The sequence below is a fragment of the Phragmites australis genome, chromosome 3 (assembly GCF_958298935.1).
Source record: "Phragmites australis chromosome 3, lpPhrAust1.1, whole genome shotgun sequence".
Classification (NCBI taxonomy): Eukaryota; Viridiplantae; Streptophyta; class Magnoliopsida; order Poales; family Poaceae; genus Phragmites; species Phragmites australis.
Window position 1 is genome coordinate 3,574,501 of NC_084923.1, and position 11,106 is coordinate 3,585,606.

At 44.8% G+C, this 11,106-nt stretch overlaps 1 pseudogene; it reads left to right on the forward strand.

Annotated features, from left to right (window-relative positions):
• Positions 1-5,033: 5,033 nt before the first annotated feature.
• On the forward strand, positions 5,034-7,295 carry LOC133910893 (monooxygenase 2-like; annotated as a pseudogene).
• Positions 7,296-11,106: the final 3,811 nt, after the last annotated feature.

Consider the following 11,106-nt stretch of genomic DNA (forward strand, 5'->3'; position numbering starts at 1 on the left):
CCACTTGAACACTGAATCATCAAAGATTCATACAGCAGCAAGACCACATTTGAATGGATGATGGGAGGCAGACAAATAGCAATTGACATAATCTTCAGATGCCAGATATTGATTCAAAGGCAGAGGGAAAGTAACCACCTTTAAAACAGATAACAGAACAGCAATCCTCTTCACATCATCTTTTCTTCTGGTACCCGATCTCCAGCTCCCTCATGCCGCCGCTCAGCTCCACATCCTGTTGGTGCTGGGAACAGGAGGGAAAACTTCAGTAAGTTGTCAAGTTTCAGGTTTCTCTTAGCAATTGCAGAATGTAACCTTCACTGAAATCTGAACTTATGAAGGGAATTTGGGTGATTCAATAATCAATATGCAGACCATTAGATACAGAACACAAACATGGTAATAATATGGGAAATGCACTCAGGGAACCAATTCGTCCAGCATCTTCCCCTGCAATCAGTCACAAAAGGCAACAAACAATCAGAAGCTGTAAAAAAACATGATCTCGCTCAAGAAAATGGTCCTTGATTTCCTTCAAAAAGAACGGGGGACAGAATACTCCATGATCTACAGAGTAACAAAGCCCAAGAACCAAGTTTAGGGCTCGTACATTCCTCCAATGCATCCTCCAGTGGTCCATATCAACTCTTTCGTTACTGCAGAACATATTAACCATCATTGTATATGTATTGAGCTGAGGCTCACAGCCATCCATCCCCATTCTCCGGAATACATTATGTGCATCTTCAAACTTCTGAGATTTTATCAGATAATGAAGAATAATATCATAAGTCCAAGCATTTGGACCAATTTTACAATACACAAATAGATGAAGTTAAGCAATACAACTGTGCACTTGCTTAACATATGAAATTAAGTAAATCAAACCAGGGAGGCCCTTGAATTTGCTTAATATATACAGATATTTAAGCATGCCTGTGTGATAAAACCAAACGTATATGTCCATCTACGGTTTATTTTACCCAATGTCCCTCCCATGAAACCCCACTAAAGTTTCTCACAAAGCTAGTTCGTAATAAAATCGAGCAAACTTGCCATTAAAAAACTACTCTCTAGCTTCAAATTGACACAGGCACACCTATATGGACAACATCCTTATGGAATTTACACCAGTTAAAGTAACCCCTTTTAAAGCATTCTGCTGTGAAACATTTCCTTCACACCATCCTAGGGGACTTTTCTCTAAAAAGACAACCTTTTCTAAAGAAAATTACAGCACAGTAGCCTAAATCCCAGGAAAAAGCATCAACATTCGACCCAAACTGTACTAAATTATCAACGCAGAGAGCAGAGGGATCAGACGACAACATACCGAGTCGCTCTCCACGAGCGCGTCGACCCGCTCGACCCAGGCGTCAACGGTGGCACGCCACGCCTCAGCGAGCTTGGGGTCTGGGAGGCTCTTCGTAAGGAGGCCGTGCGTGCGCACCGCCTCGAGGACGGATGCGACCTCCGCCGGCGGGAGCTCGGCGCCACCTGGCTACGGCAGCCGCTCGACGACCACCGCGTGGAGCAGCCGCTCGGCTGCTCGGACTGCTAACGGCCGCTGCCAGATTTGGAACTTGTTCGCCAGGCAAGGCAGCAGCATGGAGGTGGGAAATGGCAAAACAAGTCAGCAGGCGGCGCGCGGCCGGGGGCGCATGTGGATGCGGGCTAAATCGGGACCCATGGCTCGTCTCAGCTCCCAGCAGCTTGGTCGAGGCGGCGTAGCAGATCCGCGAGAGCAGGGCCGGAGGACCGTCGCGGCGGGGAGGAATGGGTACCTCGTCAACGGGGAACGGAAGAGAGGAAGAGGAGGAAGGCGGGAGGGAAGTGGCAGTTGCTCGATGGCGGCCCGCGAGCACACGCTACATTTGGAGTGCGGCGAGGGTGATTTGGAGGTTCAGCTAAAATGGCGCGTTCGATAGCGCGTCTGCTGGAGCAGGATTTTTACGCAGTGCACGTTATTTTTGCTATGGAGGGTGCGATAGCGTGGCTGTTGAAGTTGCTCTAAGGCAGAGGATGTTCCAAAGAAAGATTTAGACTGAGGAAATCACTTCGCGAGTTCCTTCTTCAGGTTCCATGAATCAACGAGTTAAAAAATGTTGGCTATCGCTTCTTACGCACCACCATGCCACATCAAGACTTCTGTGGGAAAATTACTGTGCCAATACAATTTTAGAACAACTTCTTCAAGTAGATGGTCCAAGCATACGTGATATGTACATTTTGACAAACAACATAGGATCAGTGGCCTCACCGGACCAAATTCAAACTTCACCTCCCCCAGTCCCCCTTCAGTCCGGTTGTATCCATCTTTCCAAACATCAAATCCAATTCATCGCATCGCATGCCAATGCCCGTCGCGCCATGGCGCCATCTCAACTATCCTCCGGTATCTCGTTATAAACAAAGGCATCGTAGAACCTCCTGCTTCATCAGAACCTGTGAAGTGAACCTCTGAACTTCTTGCTCCCCTTGCCTTCTTCATTATACTCCATCAAAGCAACAAACAATAACGTGGTGAAACCAATGGACTTGGGATCGCCGGCCTCGCGACGGCGCTTGGGTTACACAGGCAAGCACTGATTCACGGTACAGTTCAGCAATGTAATCGGTCATCTGATCGCCGGTGCCGTGCAGGAAAGGTGTAAGGAGCCTGGTGCTGGAGTCGTCCCTGCGTGTCACCCGGTATGGGTGGTTTAGACACTTAATAAGTGGCCCTAGTGTTTCCAAAAGTATAGTTCGGCCACCGAATAAGAGGAGCCATGTGAATAACCTTTAATTTTTTGTAAATTTCAGATGTTTAAAATTTAGAAAGTATTTTAGACGACGGATTAGCGATGGCGGGATTAAGATTCATATTCGCAGTAGTGGATTCCTGGCGGTGGCAGGTTTAGAGGAAACTTTGGGAGAGGCAGGCCGTCCTAGCGGAGGAGGCATGCACAGGGGCGACAGGTCCCTCTATCGGCTACGGGTGGCGAAGGACGACCGATGGGCAAGACCAGAGCAGAAATGAGTGGTTAGCGAGGGAGGGATAGCAGCCGTGGATCTGACGACAGGGCCGCCGCTGGAGACGGTCGGAGGAGGGAAGAAGCGAGGGAGCGGGCGGAGGGTGGAGAACCACATACATGTATTTGTTCGGTTTATATATGTATTTATCAACCACCAATCATGTGTTAGGTGTAGCCACACAAATAAAATAGAATATGTTTGCTTTTGCCTATGTACTGCATCTTGTTTGCTGCATGCTTGATGCGATAGATTTCAGCTACATGGTGCTTCTTAATATATTATATTAGTAATTTTTGATTTTTTATTATTTTTCATTGTGAATTTTAGCTATTGATTAATTGTATTTTACATAGATTATCTATTTAGATATTTTATTTTTATAATAATTTGATTTTTTTTCTTAGACTATATTTGATATGGATATTTCTTTTTTCTATTCTACATGTTAATGGTCACCATTAAGAACCCATAACGCTCCTTGGCTCCAATAGTATAGAGCCCGAAGACTGTTAGATCTAAGACCCTTTCGAAACTCCCAGGCTTCGGAGTGGCCCTAGGAGCCCAAGCCTTTAGGGACCTCTGGACCTGGAGGCCACGGACATCCTGAGGAGAGGAGGGGTAAGAGGGCCAGTAAGGCCTGTAAGGGTAGTACCATAGGCCACATGGTGTCTGTTATAATGCAACTTGTATTTAATGTCGATACAAGTGGTAGTCGCCTGACATGCTAGATAAGATCGATGCTGTAGTCAGCTACCGACCGGACACTATGGCCACTCACTGCCACAGTAACCACCACGGCTAGCTGATATCATCACGATGGTTGATATTTTAGCCTCCAGCCTGGACAATGTATTAATATACTGGCCATATGTCCTAATTGTGTAGACGATAGCTTGTATCTCTACTGTCGGACAAGAGCACATATGTAACCCTATATCATGAAAGGCAATATAAATATTGATCAGGGGCACACAATGCAAGAGGATAATTTTTTACCATCGCTTTGGGTATTACGTTCCTCTCCTTTTCTTCCCTAAGAGTTACTCTAGCAAGCTGGTTATCATCACACCTTATTCGTGAAAGACAGTTTTTTTCACCAACATAACCTAAATTTTAATAATGATTTATTTAGATATTTTGTTTCTCAAACCATTTTGTTTCCCAAAATGTATGAAAATTGAGTGCTAATTTTTCATAATTTTTAATTCTAAATTTAATTATTTATTAATCATATTTAATATGAGCTCTTTAGTTTAATCTAAATAATTAGATGTTTATAATAATGAGGGATTTAGATTTTTTAATTAATATGATAATTTCATCTTGAAGTGTCTTTTTTTAATATTTAATAATAATGTAATAGATATATAGATCGATGGAAATGCATCTTGCAATGGACGCAGCCTGACGTGATAACGTGACGGTGCTGCATGTACAGTTTGACTCGCAAGAGAAGGTCAGTCGCCTCGTTGGACCAAATTCGAACTTTTCCTCCCAGAGTTCGGTCGTCACCATCCTTCTGAACAACCAGATTCTTCAAATGACATGCGTCGATGCGAGTGCCCATCCTGGCATCTCAATTCTCAACCACCCTCAGCATCCAGTTATAAACGGGAGGCATCGTAGAAGCTTCGGGTCCATCAGAACTGTTGAGGTACGAAAACTGGGCACGAGAGTCTATTCCAATAAAAAACTCAAGTTCAAGGATTAAATGTTAGCCGAACGTAGAGGAAGAGGGGGGGGGGGGGGATATAGTCTATATAATACGGAAAAATTTAGAGTTTTGTTATCTGTTTCAGTAAAGCTCTTTTACAGTGAGAAATGATAGAGAAAATTATCAATCTATTTTAAAATATTATATTATAATAATATATATGACTGTATTTTAAAATTTTCATCTTTTTATATATATAATATGATAGCTAAGATACTATAATCATAATAATAATACTGTCACGCATGATCTAAATATCTCAGAGCCAAAATGTTTCCTCGACAAGAACCTAACCTGCGAATCCTCTGAACTTCTTGCTCTCGCTTTCTTCATTCTACTTCTACTCCACCAAATTGAAGTACCAAACAACAATGGAGGCCGTGGAGGGCATCGTCATCGCCGGCGCGGGGCTCGCCAGTCTCGCGACGGCGCTCGGTTTACACAGGCATGAATATCTATTTTCCCGTGCAGTTCAACATGTAGTAGTTTGATCGGTCTTTGCGCTGCTGTTGTGCTCCGGCCGGCCGAGATGCGTGCCGAGCCGATGTGTGGGCTGGTGGTGTCGCGCCGTGCAGGAAAGGGGTGAGGAGCCTGGTGCTGGAGTCGTCGCCGACGCTGCGCGCGTCGGGGTTCGCGTTCACGACAAGGACGAACGCCTTCCGCGCGCTCGATGCCCTCGGCGTCGGGGACAAGATCAGGGAGCACCATCTGCTCTGCGAGAGGTGAGCACCGACAGAAATCCAAAGGCTACGTACGTAATGCAGCCCAATTCCTCCCCCAGGCCCCATTGACCAGCCCAATGACCCAGACTATAGTACGAAAGCCCACCTCTCCCAGGCCCCTTAACAAGCCCAAAGATATAGTATGCAGAGCACCCTGAAATAGGTACTTTGGAAATGAATCAAGTTGTGACTTGTCTTACCTTCTCTGCAACCACTGGTGAGGCTGCTGCAAAAGTAAGCCTAAAGATGCAGGGAAAAAGGTACTGAAAGTCCGAAACCATGCTTAACTCCAATTTGTCTCTGTATAATCTCACGAGCGAATATCTGAACTCCCATCAGCGGGCCACACGAAATCCGGTGCGTGAAGCGGGACTCCCTACTGGAGACGCTCGAGAACGAGCTGCCGACAGGCACCATCAGGTACTCGTCCAAGATCGTCTCCAGTGAAGAAGACGGCAACGTGAAGATCCTGCATTTAGCAGACGGTTCTGCCAAGGTGAGATATCCATGCACCGCATAGTAATCAGTAATCACGCACTAAGCCTGCTTCCCTTAAATCACTCAATCGTTTTCATTCGTGCACCGTAAAAGGTTCTCATAGGGTGCGACGGCGTGAACTCGGTGGTGGCGAAATGGCTCGGCCTTCCGAAGCCGATCCTCTCGGGGCGCACGGCCACCAGGGGCCTCCCCGAGTACCCGGCCGGCCACGGCTTCAGTTCATCGGCGAAGGCTTCCGCTCCGGCGTGCTGCCCTGCTCCGACACTTCCGTGTACTGGAACTACACCTGGTACCCTTCCCCAGCCGGTACGCGCCACTCCCTCTGCTGGTTAGTCTTCTCCCCTGTTCCATCGCCTACCTGACGTAGTGACGTGTTGCAAGTTGCAATGGCACGTTCCTCAGCTGATCCGGTCTCGATCGTGCAGACAAGGACGCCGAGGATAGCGTGGCCAATATGCGGAGCTACGTGCTCGCCAAGCTGCGGGGCGCCAAGATCCCGGCCGAGGCGCTGGACGTGATCGAGCGGAGCGAGATGAGCGACGTGGTGTCCTCGCCGCTGCGGTTCCGGTCGCCGCTCGCTCTCGTCCGCGGCAGCATCAGCAGGGGCCCTCGCCGCTGCGGTTCCGGTCCCCGCTCGCGCTCGTCCGCGGCAGCAACAGCAGGGGCGGCGTCTGCGAGGCCGGCGACGCGCTCCACCCGATGAGGTGCGCGGCGCTCGAGGATGGCGTCGTCCTGGCCCGGTGCCTTGACGAGGCCTTCGCCGGCGGTGACGACAGCCACCAGGGTATCAAGGCGGCTCTGGAGAAGTACTTCGAGGCGAGGAGGTGGCGCAGCATCCAGCTGATCACGGCCGCCTTCGTCGTGGGCTTCGTCCAGCAGAGCAACAACGCCATGCTGATGCTGGACTGATGGCCAAAACGCTGGTCGCCATGGCTGACTACGACTGTGGAAAGCTACAATAATTCTGCTCCTTAGACAAGATTTTTTTTTGGCAAAAATCGCATGGACATGAGAGTACGGAACTAGCACGTTGTCATCACATGGAACAATATTGTAAACTGTGATGTTATTATTAACCAAAATCATGAGGAGATTAACTAATTCAGGCCACCGTACAATGTACTTGTACCGTGCTACGTACACGCCCCATGGCAGATGGCACAATGCAAGTAGGCATCTTCATGTTTCTTTTTTGAGAGGAAGCTTGATGTCAACAGTTGACTTGTGACCGAAAGGGGTTGATCACGCTTGGTCGCTTGCAGTAGAGTTTTCGTGGTGCAGACGGATCGAGCAACTGTCATAACCACATGCTGTGATTAATGAACCGATGGAACATACGGTGCAGCTGTTGGCCGTCATCAAGGCTGCCGACGGCTCTGGGCTTCGCGGGTCTGGGTCTGAGAACCATCGGCCTCAGGACCCATCCGAAGCTTATGGTTTAGAAGGGATCGGGAGGCTACGTCTTGGAAGCCCTTCTGACTCTAGAGCTATCGAATCTTTAGAAAAATTAATTATGAGAGATTTGTAGGGCTAGCTTTCACTTACAGTGAAGTGACCGGTATTTAATACTTGTCAAAAGTTAGCCGCCTGACATGTTAGTGTAAGTTGTGGCTGTCTGACACGCTGTTGCAAGTTAGTGGTAGCTGTCTGACACGCTGGTGTAGTGCGATATCGAAATAGATGACTAACCACTGGGACAACCAACTCACTATCTATAGTAATGATTTATAGGGATGTCTCTATGCCCTATTATATAAGAAAAGAATTTGTATGTCTATTAATCTAATATAAGCATGTTTGTATATTTATACTCTAAATATGAGCATAAATACTGATCCTTGGTCACCCAACTAAGGAACACATATTTTCTTAAAAACTCTAGGTACTCTTATCCTATCAGTCTTTTCTGTAAGCTTGAGTCACTCTGTGAGTTAGTTCTTGCCACATTTTATTCATAGAAGATACTTTCTTTCGCTAACTGTGCATATGGGCGAATTAACAAACCGGGTTGACCAATGGCCTCATCTGCATCCGGGGATCTCACGGGCCACGATTCAGAGCACTACTCTGCCGTGCCGACAAAGAGCATGTAATAAGGCTCGATCAGTAGCATCTCAACTGCGAGAAAAGAATCCCCATAGTTCTAATCCAAAAGAAAAGTCCGCTTAATTAGCCAGCTGACTACGTCAATTTAGCTGTAGTTTTGTGCAAAAAAAGTGTGGTAACAAAGGAATTGTACTAAAGTTTGCAAAGAATGTGTTTTGTGTTGCAAAGTTATTTGAAAGTTCAATATTACAAACGAACTCTAATAAAAAAAAAGTGTAAGAAAGAGAGCCATGCATTCGAGTTTTCACAAACAGGACATGAGACTGTAGGAGTATCCCATGATCATCAGCAAGTGCAAAGTGTATTCAGCTCCACTTTTTTGAATCAGCTTATCTACATCCAAGTGGCAGATGATTTCAAACCAAACTAAACCAAAAAAAAAACCCCGAAGTTGTCAGCTCCTGTTTTCACTGTGTTTTACATCACTCAGATCTAGAGGTTTGACCATATAATCTAGCAGGGTCACCAATAGATAAATGAGGTCTTCTCAGTTAATCTGGCACTGTTCAGTATCGTCTCTGCTGCGAGAAAATGATCCCGTAGTTCTAGTTCAAAAAAAAGGTTACCTAGCGAGCTGATTACTACATATTTAACTGTAGCTTGTTGTACAAAATCACCTGCCATGTTGCACACTTCCATTGCCCTTCACTGTGAAACATCGTCGTGATCTGCAAACCAGTGCTCATGATTGTAGTCGCACCGTGTCAACAAATTTTGGCAATATTTGAGTGGTCTAGAAGAGGTGGATAACCTACACACATTATTTAAAATTACTAAGTTCTAAACGGTCCCTGGTAATGGAACTGTGAATTTTAAAGAGAATCTGTTTTGTGTTGCAAATTTCCTTTGAAATTTTTACATTTTACACTTTTAAGAAAGAAATTTTACATTATAAATAAGTCTTTATAAAAACCGTAAGAATAGGAGCCATGCATTTGAGTTTTCAGTGCATGTGCAAACAGGAGGTAAGGCTGTAGGAGCACCCAGTCAGCAGCTAAATGCAGAGTGTAATCAGGTCCACTTGTTTGTATCAGCTTACCTATATCCAAGCGGCAGAGACAACCTTAAAACCAAAATAAACAGAAAAAATATACAAAGTTGTCAGCTCCTGTTTTCACTGTATTTTGCATCATTCAAATCTACAGGTTTGACCACATATTCTAGCAATAGATAAAGAGTAAATCAGCTATTCCCAATTAATAAATTTAAGTAGTAGATCTATAAACAGTTACCCTAATAGTCCAATGGTGGCCCTTAGCCTTGAGGTGACAGTTGACTTGCAAGCAACCACGTTTCTTTTCGTAGATTCCAATCGACCAAACAAAGCAGCAAGCTTCTAGAGAAATATATTCTGAACCTAGAAAACAAATTAAAATGTACGTTTTATTATGATAAGTGATTAATAAATGTGTTGCTTTGATTTGATGATTTTTAAATTGTATAGACATATATGTGTATTGCAATGATATTCATGACTAATCAAAGTTGTATAGACAAGAGAGTTGGCATAGAAAAATTATACACACAAGATAATCCGACAATAGGGATTTTATACACGCTGGATGTTCTGGCGCCCTGATGGGACACACGTCGAAGCATTTCAACTATGAGGTGAAATTTGAAGTACACATTAGATGATTCGGCGATGAGCACTGTAAATGCCAGAATAATTCTTGCAGTGAGGTTGCAGAATCGGCTCTAGTGTACTTGAACTTGCCGGATGGTCCGACGTTAAAGGATTGAACGCCAGATGCTTCGTCGGATTTTTTCTTACAAAGAAGATGCAAATAGAGGTCTATTGGCAGTAAACTCGCCGGATCATCAAGCGATGGGTTGAAGAGTATGTCGCAACATTTCTTATAGAAAGAATTGCAAGTTGCCCGATCTGATTGTTTACACATGCTGGATGGTCCGGTGCTTAGGAGGAGTGTGCACCGGATCATCCGGCTTTCATGATTTGTTTGAGATGTTCTGATCAACTGAGGACTTTGATTTTAACTAACCTATGATGGAGTTGGAGATGCATGTGCACTTATCTCGTATTGTGCAGATAATAGATGCAACTTGACGGTTGACGACGAGATGATTAAGGCCAAGCAGGATGCTTGGTGCCGGATGATCGAGGAGGTCGGACGAAGTCACGGGTGAGCCTATTTGTGCACATGGTGATCAACCAAAGCATGGAATAATGGATGAAGACAGCGTGTTGACAAAGTCAAGCGAAGGGGATGATGGTGCAAGTGACAAGGCAGCCCGAGGAATCGGGAGTGAGATAGAATTGCCGACGGTCAAGATTGCAAGACGGAGTACACACGTCGACATCTGGATGCTTGCTTGAGGTTAAAGCAAGCACCTATGAGTCATGCTTTTAGAAGCGTGCAATACGATTTTGCGGTTTGGCATCATCACGAAGCTTGTGTCAAAGCGAATCTAAGTCATGAAGGTATCATAACCGCCCGATGGATGAAGGAGAAAATAGATCAAAATGCTCTCGATGATAGCTATAAGTGTACTACAAGAGAGTGATATTTTTTAAAAAGCTATGAAATTCAGGGGTTAAGAAACCTATGACTATAAATAGAGGGTAGGGCTGTGAAAGAGATTGAATCAGCCACCTAAGCCCCTTGAACTATCCATATGAAAGCCTTGTGTTAGGATTTTAGAGAAGAGAAAGATGAGTACTTAGCCTATGTATTATATGGGAGCTTTGTAAAAAAAAAATCTTTGTAATCTGCCTAAAATAGGGTTGATCTTAGAAGTAATAAATTTTAATTTTCTTCTCATGCTTGTATTCACCTCCTTCTAGTTTCCCTCTATGGTTCTTTTGTAAGTTTTTTTGTTTTCTGATTGTGATTTTTGTTTTTATGCTTATGCTGAAATTTTTCAACTTGTTAGAGTCATTCTTCTCATTGCTAGAGGCATAAAATTCACGTACTAAGGTATAAAATTGGGTCTTAAATTTCCTTGTCTCTAAATTATCAACTTAGAGAGTTTCTTTCCCCGACGTCTATCCTTTTGGATCAAAGTGTTTATTTTACAATCTTTTGTGGC